The 26,585-nt window shown below is 38.8% G+C and overlaps 2 long non-coding RNA genes across 8 annotated transcripts; one reads left to right on the forward strand and one right to left on the reverse strand.

Moving 5' to 3' along the window:
- Nucleotides 1-411: 411 nt before the first annotated feature.
- LOC110793768 (uncharacterized) lies at nucleotides 412-3,830 on the reverse strand. 5 transcript variants are annotated; one of them, XR_008932718.1, is made up of 4 exons: nucleotides 3,429-3,830; nucleotides 2,680-2,857; nucleotides 1,100-2,597; nucleotides 412-657 (listed from the first exon to the last, which is right to left on the reverse strand). It is a non-coding gene; the product is annotated as an uncharacterized lncRNA (long non-coding RNA). The 5 variants fall into 5 exon arrangements; XR_008932719.1 differs by having other exon boundaries at nucleotides 1,100-1,216; nucleotides 1,317-2,597; nucleotides 2,698-3,830; XR_008932720.1 differs by having other exon boundaries at nucleotides 1,100-1,216; nucleotides 1,317-2,597; nucleotides 2,680-3,830.
- Nucleotides 3,831-6,080: 2,250 nt separating this feature from the next.
- On the forward strand, nucleotides 6,081-10,571 carry LOC110793767 (uncharacterized). Of its 3 annotated transcripts, XR_002534792.2 has the most exons (5): nucleotides 6,084-6,318; nucleotides 6,529-6,651; nucleotides 6,738-6,831; nucleotides 9,431-10,087; nucleotides 10,173-10,571. It is a non-coding gene; the product is annotated as an uncharacterized lncRNA (long non-coding RNA). The 3 variants fall into 3 exon arrangements; XR_002534791.2 differs by having other exon boundaries at nucleotides 6,081-6,318; nucleotides 6,534-6,651; nucleotides 9,431-10,571; XR_002534790.2 differs by having other exon boundaries at nucleotides 6,082-6,318; nucleotides 9,431-10,571.
- Nucleotides 10,572-26,585: the final 16,014 nt, after the last annotated feature.

Genomic DNA, 26,585 nt, shown 5'->3' on the forward strand with positions numbered 1-26,585 from the left:
ATTAGAGGCAATATAAAAAGTAGCTTCTAAAAACATCTATTTAGGGGCAACCATATAAATTTGCCTCAAAATATAATTAGACGCAATATAAAAAATTGCTTCTGAAAACCACATATATTTAGAGGCAACCCTATAAGTTTGTCTCGAAATATAATTAGAGGCAATATAAATAGTTGTTCTAAAAACCACAATTATTTAGGGGCAACCATATAATGTTGCCTCGAAATATTATTAAGGGCAATTTATTATATTGTACATAATTATATTTAGGTGCAATTTGAGACATTGTCCTGAAATGTTTTTAGAGGCACTAAAATTAAGAAATGTATTTCGCATTTTATTTCATACATTTTCAAGTACAATCACCTAAAAGAAGCAACCATAATAAAATAACAAAATTAAATAAACAAATTATGCAAAATCAATTGCTTTATTAACAAATATAAGAACTCATTACATAATTAGTACACTAAAAATGTCACGGACAAACCCCCAACTACATGCATCTCGTAGTATCGAAATAAGTACATGATTAATTATTAAAACCATAGAAAATAGGAAAAATATTCTCATTTAGAACTATAGATCTAAACTAAGATGTTATTTTCTTCACCCGCTTCATGTTTGGTGACCAGCTCCATTTCTTTAGCTTCATACCTTTACAGAAAAGAGTTGTGAGCATCAGACATGACAAACATAAGGTATTACATAGCTAATCTTATTCTGGTATCTGCTGAAATTACAGTTTCATTCAGCCATAAAAGAACAGCCATCAATCAACCTAATGTGAAAGTGAATGATTGTTCATTGCAGAGAACACAAAAGCTAAACGTGTTGAAGTCTTTTTGAAAGGCCACCTGGGATTGAAAGCTATTTTCATAAGTTGATTGAAAGCAACAACACGTTGCACCAAAACACTAGGGGAAGAAGAAGAGGGCAGTGCAGGCACCCAGGCATCAGCAACAAACACAAATGGAGTAGCACAACCAAATGTTTTTTCAAATAGAAGAAATCAGGTTAAACTCATTGTTGGACCCTGTATCAGCCTTTCCTAATTGAGTTTAAAAACAAATAGTCAAGGGATATTGTTAAAACTTACATTGAATTAAATGAGAACAAAAATCCTGCTACTCTTCATATGTTTGCGTTTCACTATACTCTTCATTTGATCCTCATCCTCACCCCCATCCCCATCTTCATTCTCATCCTCATTCACCTGCCATTTTAGAATTACAATCTACTATTATTAAGAAATCAAACGTTAATTTAAATTGAATTTAATCAACATATACTAAACATATATTGAGTACAATTACCTGGTTTGATGTTTGGTTTGATGTGGGACGGAAGAGTGCTAGAAATCAAATATAAGTAATCTGCCAAGCTTGGTTTGAGCCAGATAAGGAAATAATGTTGTTCTTTTTTGAGGAAAAGATAGAATCACTTGATGGGGAACCAGTTGCTCATAAAGTTACAAAAAGTTGGAGGATATTTCTAAATTCAACCATACTAAACACTGATTTATTTATTTCAAATTCTTAATTTGCTGAATTTCTACTTGAAACTATCTATTGTTGATAATGTGGCCATCTGTTTGATGCCTCCAACTCAATCCAGAAGTCCTTCCTGCTTAGATTCCACTATTTTATGTTGAAATCTAAAAAAGCTTTACCTTACAGGAGTGTTAGTTTGGACCAGGAAGCGGTGTAGAATAGAATGTTATGATCTTAAGAAACTGTCATGCTTGAACAAAATATTAACAATATTATCATTGTAGTTGTCATGGTAGCGTGAATCATATAAGATAATATAGAACAGTTTGTTTGATAGCATGCACAATAACTATATTATCATAACAGATTCAACAGTATAACATTCATGTGCAAATACAAATAGGCAATGACACAACATATCAAGGGATCAAAAAATTATAAACTAGCTGCAGTTGCTTGTTACAAACAGATAACAAATACAAAGTACAAGAGAACGTCAATTGGAAGATGATTATATATAATATATCAATTAAAAATGACTACTAGTCTCCTAGATAAAGTAAACCAACTTCCATATCTAATACTCAAAGAGGTCTTCCTAGATATGAAAAACATAACAAGATTGGGTAGTTGAACTGTATGATATCTCAAGTCTTAAGTAGTGCAAGAATAGGCCACATTAGCTTAACTCCATCGTTGATATTTCTAACACCGTCAATGACTCTGAACAACAATTTTTAGAAGACAAGCATCCAGGCTTCAGGCCTTCTTTACTAAATAAATGTCATTACAATTTGCTGGAAATTTTCAGTAATTTATAAGCACAATAAAACCATATCTGAGCTGGAAATCTAATAGTTTTTGTACAAACTTTACAGTGTGAAAAGAAAAGTAAACAACAAAGAGAGCGACACTATATCACAAGAGAAAACAGGCAAGAGGCATTATAAACTATGGACTATGCAGTGAATAACAAGCATAGTACGCTAGATAATAAAAGATGAAACAAGAGTGTATATATTAAGGGAGCCTTACCAAGACAAACGCTAAAAATATGGAGGAAAATACTGTCTCGCTAATGTAAGCCTTGTATTTTCCAAGTTCCTACAGATATGAAATGATATTTCTAAGATCTTCAAGACTTAAGATAGAGATCAAATGAATAGGATTTGGATATTGGACATACAGGAAGAAAAAAAGAAACCTGCATCCTGAAGTGTTGGACCAAACGACGTATATAATGAACGCCTCGTGTATCCAAACCGTGAATATATTGTAGGAGGAGTTATTTCACATATTAGATGTCCTGGGGAAAAGATTAGAAATCTAAAAACTTTCCACTCTGAGGCAGCCTTCAGAAGGCCCTGCATTTCCAGAAAAGCTACATTGCAACTCAACAAGGAAAAAGCAATAATATTACATGGTGAAAACAAGCTAAATAGCCAAAAACCATTATTATTGAACCACGATGTAGGGGAAACAATAATTACTAGTCAATTTGTCACATAAGTCTTTATTTTTGGTCATTACAATACACGCATTATTTGCTTTTCATGTCTTATTATAACGAGCTCATAATGGTAATTATTTCCATTATACTCCAAGAGTACAATACATTTAGAGAATGATTTCAATGCATTGATACCTAATAATTAACTTAATTTCTGTAATTTCATTTTGCCTACTCTGTACGGAGTAACATAATTAATTATCACTAGCAAGAACACATTGCTAAACAAATTCACTAGAAATATCAAGAGATTGCAACAAATTGGCCAACATAACAGTATAAATATCAAAACTGACAACAAACAACATCGAAGTTAGAATTAATAAACAAATTAATCTACGGAAAAATAATTACTTCCTCAATTAGTTATTCATTGGCATAAGTTGAGAGAGAATGAAGAAGCAGTGAATTGAGTGGTGGATGACCTCAGCTCGCCAGCGTGGCAACCATCGAGGATGCCCCAGAGAGGATGATAGAAGATGGTGCGCAACCAGGTACGGTGTGCAGCAACGAGGGAGGGAAGATAAGAGTATGGAATACAACCAGCAAGGGGTAGGAGAGATGCCGACGAACAACCCAGGTGGCGGCAATGGAGGGCAGCGATTGGAAAAGCAGTGTGGCGAAGCAGCGTGAAGAATAAGGGGGCTCTGATATATTGAAGAGGATGGTCTCCGGAGAAGAAGAAAAGCAACCGATCTAGGGTTTATGGGGAATGGGGGATGAGTCGAAGAATAGGGAAGGAGAAAGGAGATGTTTAATCTTGCTGTGATTTTCTTTTTGCCCTCTCAAAATGTTTCGCAACAAAATTGTGTTGCTACATTTTAAAAATTATTTACAACTACAATTTTGTTTTTCAAAGCATACTAACATTTTTACAAATGAGTTGGAAAAAAAAAAAATTCACAAACCGCCGACACATATTATAGGAAGCAGGCAAATGAAAGTTAAAAGTATTCCAACAAAATTTGCTATGATAAAATTTTGTTATTGTCAATAACATACTTCACTACCATATAATTTTTTTTTGTTAAAATTCGTGGTAATAAATGGGTTTTCTTATAGTGAAATAGCTAAGAAAGTTTAGCCACAATGTAGGAGGACGACACATCACCACCAGAGGAGAGATAAAATCGATTGAGTTATGGTTTAAAAATTTGAGTATTTTTTCAATTCAACAAATCAATGAACAAAATTATAGAGATTACCTAATTAAATGGTGGGTTGTCGAAGACGCCAATTCGAGATCACCCTCATCGGCGGTACTGGGAAAGAGAACAAGAGAGAGAGGGAGAGAAAGATAGAGAGAGAAGCACCACCAACAACAATAGTGCAAAAACAACAAGAACAACAACAACAACAACAACAACAAGAAACGCATCAACAACGACGAACTAGAAAGAGAGGCGAGGAAGCAGTCGTTCCGGCGTGGCCACACGGAGGATAGATAAAATTGAATTGGAGAGGAACTGAGGTTAATCCTTGGATTTAAATAAATTAGTTTAGAGCAACAAAATCCATAATAATTATACGAATTAATTTCCAAAAAATTATCTAAGGTAAAACTCGAGATTTAAATTTCGAAGACTATCTTAAGAGTTAATAATAAAATTTTCAAATTCACTAACTAATTTTTAAAACTTCAAAATCATAATCTCAAATTCGTTTAGAAAAAATATTTTTAGAGAAGCATTAAGACAATATTTAGACTTAATTATCAAGTTAAAAGTTACTCAAAATCTAGGATATTACACTATACCACCCTTAGAACAAGTTTCGTCCTCGATGCTTCAAAACTTAAAACCTTAAGTCATTTGAATAAACTTAGTTACTAGTTACTTAGTTAACTGTAAACAGTTGAAATAAGTAAAACTTATTTCATAACTACGTACTAATTATTTCGACAACATCACCCTATAAAATTCTTGTATTTACCCCCTTTCCCAGAAGTATATATACAAAGTTAAAACTTAGGGACAAATGTAGGCGTCTACACCTCTTTAAGAGGATGTAATGAAATTTTTGGAATAGATTCATTTGACTAGGGGGTTGATTTTGATAGATTTTAAGAACTAGCGGATCAATTCAATTTTATTTTGCACACGCGCTTTCAGGTAGGGTTCGATCATAACCAAGTCGCATTATAATCAAGTATACAACTTATGAGTTAGTTTAATAACTAGTAATGATGAAGGAGTATGAAATGTTTTTTCATAGTAATATACTAAGTATTAAATTATTTAGATATCCATTAAGTTTATATTTTTATAAGCGTATAAGACTACAAGAATGTAACACTATAATATACAATGGTCATATAAGAATATATATACTATTAAGAACATTCACTTGTTAGCATAATGAACACATTATTGGATCAAACAACATAATGTTTTATTACTCGATTGAATATAGTTGAACAACTCCAAATGCTGAGCAAAATCAATATGAATAAAATTTTGAGTAATTTACATTTTTTTTTAAAAAACTTTATTCTTTGTACTACTTTACCGATAACATATGAAAGGTCATGAGTTCAAATATGGGATAACAACATTTCTTGTGATTATACAATATAACAATAATGTGTGTGTATGACATGACGCGTCAATGTCATGTCACTTGTCAAATCATCGCAACACGTGGAGGGATGACATGAATTGCCTTGTAGTTTTAATAATACATAGGCGATGCATGGAAAACGTATATAAAAACTAATTTTTTTTGTCAATTCAACTAATCACCATTCACCACACATAATCAGCAAGAAAAATTATTCATATTAAAAAAAAATAGACACCATCTCAATTTTATGCGTGATTTATGTATGCTTGACTTTTTTTTTATATATTTTTTATTTGTTATTACAATAAGTATTTCAAATTACTCAATAATTAGCCATTTTTTATCTAATTGAATTGTAAAGGTGCGTGGGTATTTTAGTCTGTTTTATAGGGAACACCGAAAATTCACTTACTAAAATTACCTTAAGAGTAGATTTAAGTGGAAAATTTCCCTCTAAATACCATAAATCATAAAAACAGTCCCTCTAATTGGCGGGACACAATAAGTAAATAAGCGGTAATTCCATTTTAGGAGCGCGCTTCCTGAAAAATGAAAAAATTCAGGAGCCCGCTATTCTGCATTTTCCAATTTCATTATCCCACTGCAACCTCTCACAATACCTACTCTCGTAAAATTTCTCTCAGCTCTTGCAAATTCTCTCTAGTGCGACTTCATCTCCTTCCGATTTGTTGATTTCTCTGTTCCTGCAGATCTCTTCACCTTCTTGCGATTACCCCTCTTTCAATTTTCTAGGTACTTGTGTAATTAATATGATATTTTGTTATAGTTTTTGCTATTTTGATTGCTAAATTTAGGGCTCAAATATTTGTTCCACTTGTACAACGAATTTCAATTGTTGAAGCTAGGGTTTCAAATATTCTTCGTTTCAGTGTTTTGTTGTTTTTAATTGCGATTTTGATTACTAAAATGATCCCATTTTCCTGTTTCATTGGGATGGCATAGGGAAGAAATTGTTATTCCTCGATTCCACTCAGATTCAGTTCACTTCTTTACCTGTTTTAGCTACTGAATCAGAAACTTGACGAGGAAGGATTTTACACGAGTTCATTGCCTTTTCAGTTTCAGGTCAATGATTTTTGGTTAATTTGTTTGATGGCTAGCGCTTAATGTCAAAATGTCTTATTATTGTGACTCTGAACCCTCGTCTGCAGAAGCAAAACCACCTAGTGTCGTTAGAAGCACGAATACTGACGCGTTGGAGAGGTTTGGTATTCGTGAAGAACAAAAGTTTCAATTCCTTGGAAAGTATGTGCTAGTCCAATCTTTACCTCCATGTTTTTCTCTACTCACGTTATGTTGCTGCTGCTTACTACTCTGCTTACTTACTGATCTGCAACTTTGTTGGTTGTTTTTCTTGGCATTGTTTTGGTTGTTTTGCTTGTTTTTTTGATCATTTCTTCTGTTGGAGATTATTAAAATTGTAAATTAATTGAATAAGATGAGTCATAAAAGTAGGGACTGATGTAGTGTAGTTGTTTGTGATTTTGATCTGCGTACTAGTATGAATCTGGTTGCTTTTGTTCTTCTTCACAGAGCATTGTTCAGTTGTGTTGAGTTTTGATTTGATTTGTTGTTCTGATTTTTTTGTCAATTAATAAGTGATTTTATTAATAACCAAAAGGCTTAAACAAAAAATACAAGCACCCGCAAGCACCTAAACTCCTCTTGGGAGGCATACCTGCTAAGTTAACAGACAACCTAACTGCCACAGTATTACTATAACCCCCCACCTTCTAGGAAGGGACGGGCTAAAGAAACCTGCAAAAGAACTCATCCAATCAACAAATACTGCACATGTTGTGTACTCCTACAAGCAACTTTATAAATGATACTTTGAAACAAAGCCTCACTACTAAAATAGTTGTTGCTAAAGATCTTTTGAGTTCTCTGGATCCAAATACTGTAAATAGCTTCCACCAGCATCATACCATGAAGTCTATGTTTCCTTGTGTCAATCTACAAGCTTTAGCTCCCATTTCTATCTCCTCTGCAACCGGTATAATCGGTATGTGAAACCTCAATAAATTCAAAATTCTCATCTGAACATCCGCATAGTAGTGACACTCAAATAAGAGATGAAGGACGGTCTCAACAGTAGCAGAACAAAGGGCACATGTAGCATTAGGTATCAAATTCCACTGTTGAAGTCTATCCTTTGCAAGTCTATCAGATTCCACTGCTGTTCTTATTTGATATTTGTTGTTTCTCTTTACCTAAGCTAAAGAAACTATTTCCATAAATATGTTTTGCTTCTTATTTTAAATGATATTGAAGTTATGTCATATCTAGTTCTAGTGTCCTGAAGCATTCGTTTGCTATGTTGTACTAATTATGTCGAACATCATTCTGGTTTGTGGAAGTTGTCAAATTTGTGAATCTAGGGAAGACATTATGCTTATCTTGCTTGCTTTGATGTTTCATTAAGATAGTCTTGAACAAGGTTTCGTTTATAGTTTATTTTTGTTTCATATATAGCTGACTGATGTTGTTGCTGGAGATGCTAGGACATTTTCGGTTGATTGATGCTAATATTGTTGTTGATTCCCTTGCTGGAGATGCTCGAACATTTTCAGCTAATTGATGTTAATATTGCTGTTACCCATTAGTTTTCTTCGAAGATATAAATCGTGTAATTGTTCCTGCGCAGTTTATTTCTCACCTATTATGCATTCAGATTTTAGAGGCTTTATTAGAAGTGAATGTTGTTTCTAAGCATGCTCGAATTTGGATGTTGAGGTTAAAATTGGGAATACTCAAGCTACTGTTAGTGTCTATTATTTCCCAACTTGCAAGGCCTTTGAACCTATTTTGATCTAGGGCTGTGAAGTTCTTTATCTGGCTTGTTTTTCCCTAGGATTGTACACATGGAAACACCCCCTTTTGCACTCCTGATTTTTAAGAACATTGGCTTTGAAGATTTTTTTGCTCGTGAGATCAATATTTTCAGATCTCGCTTTATCTAACTCTGCAATAACTCTACTAGATACGACTTCTTCCTTCTCCTGACCAAGCCTGGAGATATTTGTTTCTGCCACTGCAAGAGCATTTTCCAGCACTACCTGTTTCTGCCCGATGAAAATTGTATAATTTTGAGATGTTTTAAAGTCATTGTTCTTGGGATCATCAGAAAAAGTGTCAATATCATGGTTATCATGTCTTTTTGGAATTTCGTCTCATAGATTTGAACTTTTTCTCAAGTGTACTTGTGGACATCTTCAATGTCACAAGAACTGGTAAATGTTATGATGACTTCTTGAACCCCACAACTAGTTTTGAACGATATTTTAATATGCTTCTTTTGAGGTTGATCTGGTAATTTTCCTCCTCCAATCATCCTAGAGAGCCTCCCAGAAGATCAGAATCAGCAGCCACCTATCAATCTTCATGACTAACAGAAATACAAGTTCAACAAGACAAGATGACAGGAGCGAATTGTAAGATCTGTCTGTTTTTCAGATGCCTGGAAATAGAGTTGATACTGATAAAATGAGTATTTTAATAGGGAATACATGTTCTAAAGTGCGTACTGCGTTGCAAGAAACTCAAATTGAAGAACCATAACCATAATAGAGTTAGTTCCTCGAGTTTGTGTCTATTTTTCTTTCAGCATGGTTAAATGGATCCTTGGGAGGTACCAAATTCTCCTCATCCAAGAACCATAATCATCTAATATACTAACATATACCATCACACTGTATTTCTACTTCGATTGGGTTGGATTATTTGGTACCTCCCTAGAATTTGTGTGATATTCCTCTGGATATTCCTAGCTGAAGTTCGATTTGTAAACTTACATTGTTCTGTTTCTTCTCACTCATCTATAGTTGATTGGCTTCTTTTACAGACAAAGAAGACTGGTCAAGAAAGGAATGTGTAGCTGTACCATTACCAAACAATAGTGTTTCGAGGATCGACATGCCTTTGAACTTCAGTGTGCCCCTGAAATCTCTCACATTTCCACATCCGAATGAGTTCTCAGCTCCAACATCTGCCTGTGAACCTCCTGGTCCTCCCCGTATATATTTCTTTTCCCTGTTAGATGGCATGACTTGGATTCAAATGTCAATACATGTCTTTTTTCTGAAATGCATGTTGACTGTACCTCTTACAGCTTACTGTCCCAAATGTGAGCAGCCCCTTTCAACTTCTTTGATGCATTCTAAGTAACTACCTGGGCAGCATTGTTCTCATAAGTTAGCACAGAACTTCTGGTTCGCACTCACTGAAGTACATAGCAAGCTATCTTAACTTTTCTTCTTCTCTTCAAAAATTAAATCTGCAGGTTTATTGTGTACTTATTAGTTCAATCTTGTTGGTATATTTATCTATTGTTATGACTTGTCATAAACTGTTGGTTATTTTATTGTCCAAGAAATTTTCTATTGTCGGCATGGAGTAAGGTCTTTGCAGTGGTTGCGAGGTGTTGTCTTGCTAGCAGGTGCATACACGCGAGTGATGGTTGTATTCTTGTAATTTGCTATAATTGCGGTTATTGCATCAGGTTGGGCAAAAGAGTGAATGTTTGTGTATTTATGTGTTCTATACTTCTATGTGTAAATGATACTCTGTAATGACTATCACTTCAGGTCTGTGAGTTTGCCACCTTGTGAAGCCACGTGGGAGGAAGCCTCTGGAGGTTTATAGCAAACTCCACAGAAAGGAGCAAGCACAAGCACCTACAGTAGGCACAAAGTATAGCTGAATGGGTGAAGAGTTACCGTTATCCACTAGAGGACAAGAAGAGAAGCAGATGGCAATTAATCAAATTCTACTTAGTAGAATAACCTAGTGCATAAATAGCAGAGAAAAAGAAAGAGAAAGGCATTGTGGAATTTGTATTGTCTTTGGATATTAGAAACCTAAAGTTACTTGTTTGGGAATTATAGCCTCAAGCTATCTGTTTGTACTGTACTTACCTTTGGATATTTGACGAATTAAAGCTACAACATTTCTCTATCTTTATGTAGTGTTTTGTATTTGTGTTGTTTGTGTTGTTGTGGTGCTGTGACAAGAACTGTGAAATTTTCCTGATTTTATGATGTTAAGTAGTATTGATCAGCAACATTCTTTTCACTGTCCAGTTCCGAGATACCAAGGACTTTATGCTCGATTGTACCTCTTGTAGCTTGCTGTCCCAAATGATAGCAGCATCTTTCTAGTTCTTTAGTTCATTCTCCGAGCTAGTTCTAACTACATGGGCAGCATTGTTCTCATCAGTTAGCGCAAAAATTCCGGTTTGCATCATCGCATGGGCTCACATAATATAATAAAAGACTTATGTGAACTAATATGTCACTACACTTAGTTTTATATGCAGCTTCACAAACTAATATGTCACAACACTTTGTTTTTCCTCTTAAAACTACTATGACACTATACCAATAAAAAGAGTCTATTAGCTCAATTGGCAAAGCTTTGTGCAATTGCACAATGATGTAGCTTCGAATCCTACATAGGCTACTATTAGTTTATAATATTATTCTCCTATTGGTTGATCGTTTACTTTACCTTATGATACCCTTATTAATCCAAGAAAAAAAATCAGAAACCTAATTCATGAAAAATAAGTCGGGGAAATAAACAGAAGAATATAAAAAACACGGTTACGAGCACATTAGCACAAAATATGGATAAAAAGAAAAAAAAGAACAATAAAAATCAAAGACCTGACCTAAAATTTCTTTAATGCTAAAAAGTACTTTTTAGGGCATCATAAATTTCATTGATGGTAAAAAAAAAGGTTTTAGAGACAAGCATTACTTTATAAAGATAAAAATAATAATTTAAGGGCAATTAAAGTTTCACTAATGCTAAATTTTTTTAGTGGCAACCATTATTTCATTAATGCTAAAATATATTTTTTTAGGGACAATTTATTTTTAACTGATGTTAAAAAATGTTTTAGAGGCAAACATTATTTTAGTAATGCTAAAAATTACTTTTTAGGGGCAACTACAATTTAACTGATGTTAAAAAACGTTATAGAGACAACCATTACTTTCTTACGATAAAAAAATGTTTTAGAGGCAACCGTTATTTCATTAATGCTAAAAAGTAATTTTTAGGGGCAATCAAAGTTTAACTGATGTTAATAAAAGAAGTTATAGAGGCCACCATTATTTTCTGATGCTAAAAAAATGTTTTAGAGGCCACCATTATTTCATTAATGCTAAAATGTACCTTTTAGGGGCAACGTAAATTTCATTGTCGCTAAAAAACAGTTTTAGAGGCAACTAATATTTCATTAATGCTAAAAGGTACTTTTTAGAGGCAACTTAATTTTTTTTGATGCTAAAGAAACTTTTTAGGGGCAACCATTATTTTATTAATGCTAAAAAGTGCTTTTAGGGGCAGGCTAAATTTCACCGACCCTAAAAGTAACTTTTAGAGGTTACCCTAAAACACTAATGCTAAAAGACACTTTTAGAGGCCATAAAAAATGAAATGCCTCAAGGTGTTGCCTCTGTATCTAAATTTTCTTGTAGTGTGATCTAGTCCTTCTGCTTCGCCCCCCTCTACTTCGCACCCTTCTACTTCGCAGGTGCCATCTACTGGTAGGGGCGAGACAGATCCTGAGGAGGAGCCTGCTTGGTTAGGCCCTCTTGAGTTTGACGAAGTTGATCTGCATTATGATCTGAGGCACCCTCTGGTGTCTCGCTTCCGGGTCGGTTTGGCCGATTCAGATACTGATTGCCGCCACTACGATGGGTCCGTGTTCGCGGCTCGCCTCAAGAAGCTGGAACCGAGGACATTGAGGGTAGTGCGGCCTTGCCCTCTTTATCAGACCGTGCTCGCTATTAGAGAGCTAGTGCATCCAAACGCGTCCAGACAGTTCTGTAGTCTATTCTAGAGTGGTGGTGGGATACCACCAATACTTTTCACTTTCCCTGGGGTGAGATGACCATTACCCTTGAGGACTACACTGCCCTTAAGGGTATCTCTTTCACTGGTGCTTTGATTTTCCTTCATGGGGAGACCGAGTTTCCTTCAGAGGAGGTGGTTACAAAGTGTATAGGTGCAGATTTAGCTGCCGAGGTCAAGAGGTACAGGGGAAAGTGGATGCCTTACTCCTTGTTGGTGACAGTTCTGGAAAAGGGTTGTGGCCCAGGTGCTTCTGCAGAGTTGTATGCTCCCATATTTTATTTGTTGTTTATGAGTTCGGCTATTCTGTCGAACCGTTCTGAGAGGGTTGACCCCTCACTTATCCCTTTTGCGCGGAATCTTTCTGCGATGGGTTCGTTCTGTTGGAGCGATCCAACTTATGCAAACTTGATAATCCGTATGAGTAAGGATGTGAGGTTCTAGATGGTCTTGATAGAAGGATGACTCCTATTTCCCTATGTGCTCTGCCACAAATTATTGAGGTACGTGCCTCATTATATATAGGAATGCTAATTATTACTTGATTTACTCCGACTTTACTTACCGCTGTGTACTTTAAAGTTGTGGGCTTTTGAGCATCTACCTTTCTTTATTCCTCGGTCTTTGAGGAGGGACGGTGGTTACCTAGTAGGAAACTATTGGGGTGCCGTAGGGACTCTGAAGAGGCGGCCCAACCCTTTGAGGATGCGTGACATGCTTGGGACCGTGCATCCTGATTTGGTACGTACGATTTTCTTACTTCATATTGTCCCATTTTATACGAGGGTACCGAGTTATTTGCGTTTATTATACTTTTTTACAAACAGGTGGTTTGGTCTCCCTGGGTCCAACTTGGTACCATTGAGGATTTAGAGGAGAGTCGACGCCAAAGTCGGTGCCGAATTCTGTTTCGTGGTTCCAGGGGTCAGGTATGGTTCTTTGGAGAGCGGGTGCTCAGGCAGACGGTCGGTTTCTTTCGGGTGCCTCGGGCGCCTCCGACCAGTATGCTAAGGTCGATGGGTATTTCCTCCCATCTTCGTGCTGGTATGCGGTGGGGAGTGCCGACAGTTAGTTTGGTGATCGTAGATATCAGCTGTCCAGATTTTGTGCGGGGTCGGATTCTGCTTCCTCCGGTAGTCCAGTTAGGTGTAATACTGCCTCCGTCCCAGATTATTTGTTACACTTTCCTTTTTCGTCCGTCCCAGATTAATAGTTACACTTCGAAATTAGGAATGACCCCACAATTATTATATTGTCTCTCTCTTCCCACTAATTTTTTTTGTCGCCACACCCTCTCTCATTCAATTAAAAAATACCCCACTAACTCCTATCACATCTACTTTTTCAATAAAATAACAATTGATAACCAAACAACCACTTATCACCTGAAACTTTGTGCAAAGGTAAGTGTAACGACTATTCTGGGACGGAAGGATTATTTGGGGTTGTGGATATGCACACATGTTTTATTGCTGTTTTGACTCATTTTCTTCGTATGTAACTTGAGCCTACTATAAATGACGGTTGGGTTCCGCCTGACTGCAGCATCTCCTATATCCGGGAGGGGGGCTGCGGGATGACAAAAGTGCTTCCTCTTGTTCCCGATGTAGAGGTATTTCATCCTTTGATCCCCAAGGGTGCTCGTCCGGTACGAATTTTGCATTTAGCAATTACACTTGTTTTGCTTGCTGCTAACATATATTTTCTTCAGCTGCCTCTTAGTATGGCTAATGGGATGGTGAGGGTGATCAACTGGCTAAAGGCCACGTTGGTCAAGACGCGGATGACTCTTTCTTGTCTCAGCCCGAGCTCGACTCAGGTAGTGTGCCTGAATCTAATTTCTTGCTTTCAGTAACTATATGTATGCTAATTTGTTGTTTTATGCTTTGTAGACTGGAGCGCGGCATTCTGGTGTGCAGGAGCCGACGCGGACTCCTGTGTGAGGCCGGGATTCTTTTGATGGAAGCCTTGGTGCTTCGGGGCCGCATGTTAGGCTGCGTATGTCCGATGTTTTGACGAGCAGGAGGCCCCCACAGCAGTCGATTGAGCCCAGAACGAGCTACGTGGGTCGGAATGAGGTTGTAGTGGCTCACACGGGTTGACAGCCCCGCCATTTCAACCATCCAAGTCTAGTTCGCAGCCGACACCTTTCCAAGTGTCTCCGCCTGGTATTTCAGCAGCCTTTGAGTACAGGGTAGATCCCGACGCAGCCATCACATCCGTCAATGTGGAAGGGTAGACCTTCCCAGAGCTGGGGACCGATTCCGCCTTCTTAGTTTGTGAGCACTAATCTGTTTGGCGGATTACACGTTGCACAGGGTGAGGGTTAAAGCGGAGGTGATCCGGATGATGAGAATAATATTTCTGGGGATGATCCTTATCCTCCAAGGGTTACGATGCCCTAGAGATGATTTTAAGACCATGTACATATATACATGGGTATGTCGTATTTTTTGTATTTGTGTTTGTATTTTTATCAGCCTTGTACGTATTCAGTGTTACTTTTCCTTACTTGCATTTTCATTGTCTGATTTGCACCGAAACACAATTTTGCAAAAAATAGGTCATTTTCTGAAGGCATTCCGACCTATCTTAAAAGAAAAAACACATCAAAAAGAAATTGACACATTTCAAGTTTTATGGTCAACTACGATTTTTTTTTCAATTTTAGTCAAAAATAACCTTATATTAGAAATTGAATCCGAGTAGAGTTACAAGTCTTATAAAAGATCCTAACTTTCTTGAAATAGCTGAGTTATACTATCCGAGTAGAGTTACAAGTCTTATAAAAGATCATAACCTTCCTAAAATAGCAAAGGATCGAACACCGAGATAAAACGTAAATCATATGCAATTCGGATAGGTCCAAGAGTTTGCCGGGAACCGAACAACCAGAGCCAAAATTTTCCAGCGCTATAATGTTGTGCACTGGAATTTTCAAGCGCAAGTTTGGTCGCGCAAGAAATTTGTAGTTCAGGTTTCCCCGTTTTACAAAAACTCAAATTCTGTTTATGTTTTCAAACTAACTTTGGATTTCCTCGGTGTGTCTATAAATAAAGGCATTTTGTGCTCGTCGGTCTTCACCCGTTGCATTTCTTTAATTGTTTGGTAATTCTTGAGCTATAACCCTTATTGTAATTATGTCCATTTCCACCGTGTCTCTGAAATTTGTAGTTAGCAAGTGGCTTCACGCGATTCCCCTAACTCAAAAAATTTTGCTAAAGGAATATGGTTTCGATGCTTTCTTAGACTTACAGCAAATAAAGATAGACTTTAGTTTCATTCATGCTGCCTTAAACCTTTGGGGTCCCGACCATCATGTTTTTGTTTTCCGAAATAGTAAGTGTAGACACCTAAATCATGTCTACCCTTTGGGATGATGACAATACTATTATCCTTGCTAGGTGGTTAGTGAAACTCCGTGCGGAAGTCCCAATTGCTAAAACATATTCCAAAGTCCAGTTCCCGAGCTCGTTTCCATTATAGAATTCGGTACAAAATTCAATTTCCAAAAATCAATTTCAAAATACAAACACAACCTCACCCAATGGCCCTCTCCATTGGTTTTATAAGACCTTTTTCAATTAAAATGACACTAAGCAATCCAAATTCGGGCGCCGACCCACAAAACTGAGCAAGTCGGGCCTTCGTCACGTAAAACCGAATTCAAAAACCCGAAAACGGCTAGTTTTTAGTGGCAAAATCAAAGCCTTACCCATTAAGCAAATGCTACGTGCCAAAGTTCGTATATTTCGTACAAAAGTACGTTCACTAAAGCCAAATGCAAGGACGGTGTCATCGTCCTTGCCTTGGCGTATCCTATGCCACGTCAGCGGCGCCAGACGCTTGCCCCTGCGCTGGGCGCAACTGGCATTTGGCGTTTACGCATCTAATTTTCTATTTAAACCCTGTTTTCGAAGCATTTTAGGGCACCAAATTACAATCAGAACGTCGTAATTCTGAAATTCCATCTCAAAAATCAAATACAAAAACCAACTCTCAATCTTCAAATTCTCATACAATCTCAAGTGTTCAAGAAATTGGGAGCTCCAAGAAGAATTCTAACCTAAACCTAACTAGGTAATTCTGAATCCCAACCCTAATCTACTATGTGTTCTACAATTTTCTTTCAAAATGATTAGTAAAGTTGACACTTTTGCTCTCAAAAGTGTCACTTACAACAATCACATATTTTTAAAAAATCAACACTTTCTATGATTCAAATACAAACTTATGGATTCCATGATGTTTAAGGTTGTTTGTAATCACTTCCTTAAACTAGAATCATTTTCAAGATATGGAGCAAATCAAAGGTGAGGCATTTTTAACATTTAAAGGTCTAATCTTTAAGATTCAAGACTCCTCATTTCAATATTCAAGTACAAGTTTCATTTTCAAGATTATATGATGTTTAATGTTGTTTGTAATCACTTCCTTAAACTAGAATCATTTTCAAGTTATTGAGCACATCAAAAAGGTGAAACCTTTTTAACATTTAAAGGTCTAATATTTGAGATTCAAGACTCCTCATTTCAATATTCAAGTGCAAGTTTCATCTTTAAGATTCTATGATGTTTAAGGTTTTTTGTAATCACTTCCTTAAACTAGAATCATTTCAAGTTATGGAGAACATCAAAGATGAAATCTTTTTAACATTAGAATGTCTAATATTTGAGATTCAAGACTCCTAAGTTCAATATTCAAGTTCAATATTCAAGATTCAATATTTCAAGTTCAATTTCTATGCCCAAAATCTAAGACACTTTTGGATGAGCAACTTGCCCTAAAGTTGAGATTTTTAGACTTGAATCTGTGTCGGACTCACTTATTATTAAGTAGTCGTTTGGCGTACGGATCTCAAATACAATAGTTCAATTTCAATATCGCATCTTTTCAATTATGCCCTTCAATACCGCAATTTCAATAATGCCTTTCAATATTGCACTTCAATTTCGCACCTTTATTATTTGCTATTTCAATTCCGCATTCTTTACTCATCTCACTTTGAGATGATGTGGTTTTGTTCGCACTTTCAATATTTCCTTTATTTATTGTGATGTTTCTTTACTTGTTTATTGCTTTCATCACCTCACATGCTAAATACAACAATATGCAAAGTTACACCACGCTTAACAAAGATAATTTCTTGGACAAACCGGCCTTAGGTTCCCTTAAAATTAACTTTAAAGCAAAGTGGTCACAAAATAAATAGAAATTCTAAGTGCTAAAATTCCAAGTTCAAACCCACATAGTGTCATGACTAGGGTTATTCGAAAATTCTCTTTGCCATGCACTCGAATACGATTTTTAAAGCTCGCGGAATAAGCATTTCGTTCCCTTTCCCGGATCTCACCCATCCGTTTCTAAGATTCAATGCCTTATCCACTAAAAAGTCAACTTTGGTCTTTCCAAACGGGACCCTTAAAATTGTTTGGTGGCGACTCCTTCGAAATGCAAAGATATACAAAGGGAACATTTCCCGTAGGGGAAAAGTACGAAAAACCCCCCTACAATTCTGGTGACTCCACTGGGGAGTTCTGATTTCAAATTCGATAATACGAGCATGTTTTGAGCAACAAGCCACTGCCATGCTCAAGTTCTGGATGCCAGCTCCGGCGCCAGGCGCAGGCCCCTGCTGAGTGGCTTCCAGTGGCTGGTTGCCCATGCTGCCCAAGTTTTCGAGTGGGAGTCAGTTCTATTTTTGAATTTCGAAGGACACTCCCAAACCTTGAGAACGGATGTCGAAAAACGAGCCTTTCAAATACAATATTCGAGTGCGATTTTCAATTTTCAATTTTTAGGCATGTCATGCATATTTTGAAAACCATATTTGTGCAAAACGAAATTCTACCTTGCCCAACATGAATGTGTCCTACATTTGGGTTAACCCCGGGGGAAACGAAATGGTGACTCTCCATACGGTTCCCGACCAAAGTGTGTGACCATTTCCTCGCCTACCGAAACTTGACATTTTCTTGACATTCCTGATGTCAAGTATAGGAGGTCGTCTGCCAACCAACACCTTCACTTTGAGGAGGTGCATAGTGTTGTCGGATCCGCCTCTTAGTCAAGTACCCTTTTGACACCTCAAGACGATCACTTGCATCATAAAAAACTTAGACCTGCCTGAGGTTGAGAACTTTGCATGTAGCATTCATATCCATGTTAGTGTGACGACGTGCTATTTGTGCATTGTGTGGGCGTCTTTGCACGAGTGAATGACTAACCTCGAGTTCTAGCTTTACCAAAACCATTAGCCTCCAACTATGAATCCAAACCCCTAGAAGCATCATTCAAACTTTATGCATCCAAAATCGCCGATTTAAAGTCTTTTAGGAGTGCCACTCCATTCGATTCATAACCCTTAAACACGCCTCACGCACAAATGCCAAATTCAAAAGTCAGTTCAACGGCGTCATAATGCCGGATTTTCTAGTCAAAATTCCAATTCAAAAATTCAAAATTCAATCCAACGGCGTCATACTGCCGGATTTTCTAGTCCAAATTCCAATTCCAAAATTCAAAATTCAATCCAACGGCGTCATAATGCCGGATTTTCTAGTCCAAATTTCAAGTTCCAAATTCAAAATTCAAATCCAACGGCGTCATAATGCTGGATTTCCAATTCAAATACTCAAACCTCCTATTCCAATATCAAAACTTCAAGTTCAAATGTTCAAACTCGCGAGAGCATAATGCCAAATTTTTTATTCAACCTTTCAAACCTCAAGTTCAAATTCCCAATTCTAACCTCAAAACGTCAAGTTTAAATGTCCAAACTCATGATGGCATAATGCCGACTTTTCAATTCAACCTTCAAACCTCAAGTTCGAATTCCTAAATCCAAATTCTTCAATTCAATCTTTCAAATTTCAAGTCCTATATTCAAAAACATCAAATTCCAAATCCATGGTGGCCTAATGCCGAATTTCCTCATTCAATTCAAATTCAAAATTCTATGACCAACACCCCAAAATTCCAAGTCCACGGTGGCATAATGCCGGACTTTCAACTTTCAAGTTCCTATTCAAATCCCCTCTTCAAAAAATCAAAAGTTCCAATTCCAATGCCTCAAATCCAGGGCGGCGTAATGCCGGGATTTTCAAGTCCAAGGCCTCATATTCTATACAAAATGCCTCTTTTCCATTTGCAAGTGCAAATTCCGAATCAAAGTCGAATTTCAAATTCACTTTCAAACTACAAAAACTCTTGCTTTCCATTTCTCCCAAATACAAAATTCAAAAACATTTCCAATGGGTTGAAAATCCCTAGAAATAGTACAAAATCCAATGGGTTGAAGTTCCCCTAAAATAGTCTGAATCTGATTACGGGTTGAAATCCCCTAAAAATAATACAAATTCGATTCCCCCATTCGAAATTCCAACGGGTTGAAATTCCCTTGAAACATTCCAAATTCAAATGGGTTGAAAGTCCCCTAAAATATTCCAAGTTCCATTGACGGGTTGAAAATCCCTTGAAATAATCCAAACCTCATACAAATTCTATTGAGTTGAAAATCCCCTAAAATAATACAAACCCGAATCAAAACTCCCTTCTCGGGTTGCAAATCCCTTGAAATAATACAAGTTCAATTTCTACATTTCTATCGGGTTGAAATTCCCCTAAAATATTACATGCTCTATGTTGGGTCAAAACTCCCTCAAAATATACAAAATCCAATTGGTTGAAATTCCCTTTCAATGTCCCAAGTTCTAGTACAAGGAAAAAGCCTCAACAAAAGAATGAAGCTTCTTTCAAATATTTCCAACGGGTTGCAAATCCCGAATACAAATATAAAATCCAAAATCCCGAATCTTCGGAGTGGCACTTAGAGTCAAGTCTAGGTCTCATTCATTGCATGCATATCATATCATGTGTCGGGAATTCCAAGTTCTAAAGTCATGTCATGTGTCCTAACTAGGAGTCCAAAGATCTTGTGGGTTCGCCGAAGAGGAGAAAGGTTGAAGAGAACTCCATCAGCCCTAGCCTCCCTTATAGCCGGCAGCGAACGAGCATCAAGTTCACCTCCTACAAATCAAGCTTCTAGTCCCTTTCAAGAATCAATTCAAATGGCCACCATCGATCAAATCACTCAGCTCATGGCCGCCGTAGCCAGCCTCAACACCAACCTGGAGAACGTGATCAACCGTTTGGGTGTGGTGGAGCAGGCCCCTCCCCCGGACGACCTGACCAAAAAGATCGAAAGCATGGTTAACAAGGTTACCAATCGAGAGAACTATTTCGACACTTCGATGGAGAACAACCTCAAGGGGAAGACAAACTAGCCAGACAAATTCTCTGCCAATGATATTCCAAAATTCAAGTCAACTAACAATCCCAAGTATCATATCACGAACTTCAGAGCCACAATGGCCATTAAGGGGGTTGAACCTGAGTTGTACCCCGTGGTATTCCCTATGTCCCTAGAACCGGTCTGCCAGAAGTGGTATTACCCCCTCAAGGAACATCAAACCAACACTTGGGAAGCGGTAGCTCAAGCATTTATGTAGCAGTATCAACCCAACATTCAACTCAAACCACTCTTCGAGAATTGGAGGTTCTCAGGCAAGGACCCCAAGAAGGTTTCACTAACTACCTCAACCGGTGGAGGGAAATGGCATCCCAGATGGTAACTCGGCCCTCCGAGAGAGAATTGGTCAAGATTTTTATTGCTGAGCTCCTTCCTAAGTACTGTAGACACCTACTTTTGTCCCCATTCCCGCAAGGGAAAGGTTCGATGATGAAAGCATAAAAACTCCACTTGACAACGCATCTCCTATAAAATAAACGAATCTCGATTCCCCATTTCACCAGAAACCTGCTACTTATGGAAACCTGCTAAAAATAGTAACTGCCGTAAAAGGTAGCGTCTAAAAGTGGCAAATCATAAAAGATAGAAACCTGTCAGAATTAGGTGTTGCATTCCAACATAAATCCTAAATGAGATAGAAAACTGCGAGAATCCTATTCCTAATAGGATTCGGAAATAAGAGTTACGTATTAATTAAAATCCTAACGAGCCTAGAGTTCGTTACGGGCCCAGACGCATTCCGTCACAAATTGATACGCGCTAAAAGACTCAAATTAATCTCAAACTCTATGGATTTTAGAATCCGAATCTGACTAAACAAAAAACTGCCCAGACCCTATTTTCAACGCCTGGCTCTGGGCGCCGAAATCTTCGGCGCCCAGGCCTGGGCGCTGAAAATACCTGGGTTCGTTTCTTTTCCTAAATTCTCCGCGGATTAGAACTCTGCAATTCTATCTTTCCACGAACTCTTCCCTATAAATAGGCCCCTAGTTTCGACGTGAAACAACACACAACAACACATAATATATTCTGAGTATTGACACTAAACCCCTTAGCCTAAGCCTCTCGCTGCGAAACTGTTCACGCGTTCTGTCGCAATCGATCCATAAATCGAACAGAACGTATCCTGTCCCCATAATCGAGATTCGTTAAATAAAAAGGAGAAATAGCAAAGTCAAAGTGGTTAGTTTTCTGAGAACCGTGACGCACCTCTCAAGGGTGCGTCGTAATGTGTCCCTTTTCGATGATTTAACTGCTTTCCTCGCCCTTTTTATGAACTGTTAAACTAACCTAATATGATTGTTCTATCACGCCTAATAAATATAATATTTTTGGGAAATCGGATTATCATGCTAGGTCCCTTAATGCTATTTAAATTAGATAATCACGATCGAATTAGTATTATATGCTGCATATTGCTAAAATCAATTCAGATTAGTTTAATAGTTGACGCATGTCCCTTCAATTATTTATGCTGAGCTAGTAAGGATATCCTGCCTCTGGAGTTATCGACGAGCGAATTACTCCTCTCGGTAGTTACAGTCCCCCGAACCCTCAATCTCTACCTTGCGGGTGTATATTGAGAGATCCCCACATCAGGGATCACAAGGGAACCTACGGCCTTCGTGGTCAAACATAATTGCACTCCCTTTATGTCACGATAACCGGGTTTTGTCAGTTTTTCTCATTGTCGTCAAAAACTGAATGGCGACTCCTATATTACTAGTCAATTGGGTGTATACTCACAGGAAATCCAATTACACTTGATTGAATAAAAAGAATCGTCACACCCACGAGGGACAGGTCACGCATTAGCCTCGCGCTTTTTCGGACCCCTCACAGTGGCGACTCCACTGGGGATGGTGAAGGAAATACTCGTGCTTGTAGGTAATCAAAATAGCCGAAGGGTGAAACGATCCTACCCCGCGTTTATTTCCCCATCAAGTTGGGACGACCTGAAAATCAGCATATTAATGTGAACGGGCAGAACATCATAACGAATCTCGGCTCCCTAGGGAGTTGGGACTAAGGATACCTTTTTCGCCAATAGGGGGGTGCATACGCCGCGCATGTTTCCCACTCGGTGCTTGTGCAGGTAGTACACCTATCCCGAACCCAATCGCTCGCCCATTAGGTCCCTCTCGCCTGCATGCCCCCTTGGTTTGCACTTGCAGGTTGGCCTCTTGGGAGAAATTCGTCTGTTGAAGACACTACCTCGACCGGGGCATGTGTTGGATCTACGATAGAAGCGGTACCAAACCAGGCGTAAATAAACTACCCATAGAAGCCTATCATAAACTACGTGGCATATTTAATTTTCAAATCCATGTTTGTAATGTAGTTATGTGTAGCGAAATATGTGATTGTGTGTGACAAACTATCCTAGAAAACCAATGGCCTTAAAAATTGCCCAAACGTTCATAGACTAATCTGCCAAAGACTTATACCGAAACACGTGTTCCGCAAACCCGAATGATCGCCACAAAATAAGCGACGCTCGGGATGGCCTGTAACGAATCCCACAAACGCTGTTACGCGTAAAGGACGTTATTAGGCAAGCACGCAAATCGAAGTCGCATAAACAGAAAACAGAAAACGAGAACCAGCCAGGGACGCATTTTCAACGCCCCTGGCTGGGCGCCAAAATTTCTCACGCCCACTGCTGGGCGCTGAAGTTGCTGCTTGGCTTTCTGGTCAGGCGCAGCAGCCTCGGTGCCCAAGCAAAAAAGAAAATACGTAGCAAAAAATATCCATGAAAAAGGAATTACTACGAGGGCGTAAGAAAAGCACTCGATTTCAAAAGGCGACTCGCGAAAAATTAATAACTCTTTGTGTCGTCGTTAGGCCTCCTACGACGGCAATGCTCGGCACCAAAACCGAACATGCTAACAACTATGAATGTCACACAGGCAAGTGTTTCGAAAATCCAAAGAATGACCAAAATAAATAAAAAAACCCCCAAAAAGTGTACCGACAGAAGAAAGAGCGAAAAAGTGAAAAACCAATTTAGAGAGTCGAAGTCTAGACTAAGTAATGCTTGAAACTTTGGGAACCTAGACTTTAGCTTATCTTATGCCTAGGACTGGTCCTGCCACTTGGTGCCGATCAGGGAATCAACGGCTAGTGCGTCTCGAAGATACATCACCAACACCAGGTCTAGTAACTCCAAGCTCCGTCCGTCGTCCCCCATTTCAAGGATCTCCGCTTCCCCAACCTCGATTCGCACCTCCAAACATGTCCATCGAAGATTTGCGAGACCAGATGGTCCAAATGACCCAACTCATGGGCCAACTGGAAATGGAAAACGAAGCCTTAGCGGCTGCGCAAGCCAAAAATGACCTCGAAAACGAGAAGAGGATCGAAAAAATGGTCCTACAGCAAACCATGGGGAGCAAATACTTCTCCCTCGAGCCTGAACCTTTTTCTGGCAAATTACCAGAAAAGTTCAGTTCATCTGACTTACCAAAGTTCAAGGCCACGGACAACCCCCGTGATCATCTACTGAGCTTTGTGAATACCATGAACTTGAAAGGCGTGGACAAGTCCATGTACCTACCTGCCTTTCCTTTGTCCTTGGAACCTGTACCGCTCAAATGGTACTATCACCAGGACCCTAAGCTCTTCCCCACCTGGGAAGACTTTGTCAATGTCTTCATCAAGCAATACTCGTCGAACATGGATTACCAAGTCACCATGCGCGAGCTGGAAGTTCTCTTCCAAAAGAAAAATGAGGGTTTCACAACCTACTTTGCTAGATGGAGGGACCAGGCGGCCCAGCTAATCAATAGGCCTCCCGTAACAGAATTGGTCCAAAAATTCATTGACAACTTGGACCCGGCTTACATACAACACCTTAGGTACCTGGGACTCGACACTTTCAAAAGGGTTTATGATGTGGGAATAAAAATCGAGGACGACCTCGCCAAAACAATACAGAGCAAACCTGCATATAAGACCAACACCTATAATCGGGGTAACACATCCCAAGCCCAAGAAGTCCATGCTGTAGAAGAGGCTCCTGCCCGAAGATACCCTGTAAGATGGGTCCGAGACCGAAAGTTTGCCCCACTCGGGTCAACTTTGGTACAAGCCTTTGAAAGACTAACTAATCAAGGAAAGTTGAGACCTATAGGCCCCACCCGTGACCCTCCTGTCAAAAACAAATATTGGGTCGAAGGTACTTACTGCAAATTCCATCAAGGAAATGGGCATGACACTGAAAACTGCTGGCATCTAAAACATACGATCCAGGACATGATAGAGGATGAATTAATACCTCTCCCTAACGTTGGCAAACCCAACAACAACAAGAGCCCACTCGGCTCTTGTCACATCTCTCTCGACCAACCAGAGAATTTCGACCCCACGGTGTATATTACACCTCAAGGTGCACCACTCGCTGTGGTACCTATGGATCGAATCGAGGGGGAAGTGTGCGGTGTGTGGAACGATGATGCTGAAGATATTTACCTATCTCAAGTCTCGGGCCAGGACCTTTTCACTGAAACTTGGCCCGGGTATGCTCTCATTAACACCACCCCTCAGGAGCCCGAGGTCGACAACCTCACCCGATGCGGAAGGATATACCAACCGGATATTCACCCACCTCCTATGGACGACATCCCGGTTAGGCAAACTCCTGAGAACGGGCGGCACGCCACCGTCGCGGAAGTCATTGAAAATCCTCTCCTGAAACAACTGAAAAGAACCAAGGCTGAGATTACCATCTGGGATCTCATGTGTACTTCAAAGGAACATCGCGAAAAGCTTATTCGCTCACTTGACCTCATCTCAGTACCCACAGATATCACACCTGACTCATTGGTTAGCCATGTCACGAGAGACGCCGGAGAAAAGGCCATAGTTTTCACTGATAAAGACTTACCCAAAGAGGGGGGTGCTCACAATAAAGCCCTTTACTCAGTGGTTGGATGCAAAGGACCAAACATCCCCCTAGCGCTCGTAGATAATGGTTCGGCGGTTAATGTCTGCCCATTGCGAACCGCCCATTGCTTGGGGCTAGGAAGCGATGAAGGAAATAATGCCCTTGGTCCAAGTATGCATTCTATGTTAAGTCTAATAAATGCGGTTCAGTATTAATTGACAAGTTAATAATTCAGTGAGATCAAGTGAGCTGAATGCCTAGCTAGAGGCCGCTTCAGTTCAAGTGGAATTAATGATATTAATCCACAGCTTACTCTTGACTGAACCCGTAGGGTCACACAAATAGTACGTAAACGGATCAAGTATCTAATGGCATTAGATACTCTATCTATGAATATTCGGAACCGACGGATCTTGGTTTCAGTGGGAGCTAAGATCGTCACAGGCAAGAAATGAATACTCCGGAAACGATGATATTGCCGGAAACGGAAATATGGATCGTATCGGAAATATAAATATTATCCAAGTCGTAGATGTTGCCGGAAACGGAAACATGGTACGTATCGGAAAATATTATCGGAAATGGAAATATTGCCAGAATCGGAAATATTGCCGGAAACGGAAATATTGTCAGAATCGGAAATATTACCGGAATCGGAAAATAATTCCGGAAACGGAAATATTAAATATTTGTTCGAAACGGAAATTAATTCCGGAATCGGAAATATTAAATATTGTTCGTATCGGAAATGATTTCCGGAATCGGAAAATTTAATCGGAAGCGCATCGTACGAATAAGCATCGGACGAGGCCTGCCGGACGAGGCCCAGCACGAAGCCAGGCCATCGCCCAGCAAGCCAAGCGCGCCGCACAAACAGCAAGGCCAGGCCCAGCAGGCTGCGCGCAGCGCGCAGCGCGCACAGCGCGCACAGCACTCGCAGCG

Source organism: Spinacia oleracea, chromosome 4, assembly GCF_020520425.1.
Source record: "Spinacia oleracea cultivar Varoflay chromosome 4, BTI_SOV_V1, whole genome shotgun sequence".
In the NCBI taxonomy this organism is placed as follows: domain Eukaryota; kingdom Viridiplantae; phylum Streptophyta; class Magnoliopsida; order Caryophyllales; family Amaranthaceae; genus Spinacia; species Spinacia oleracea.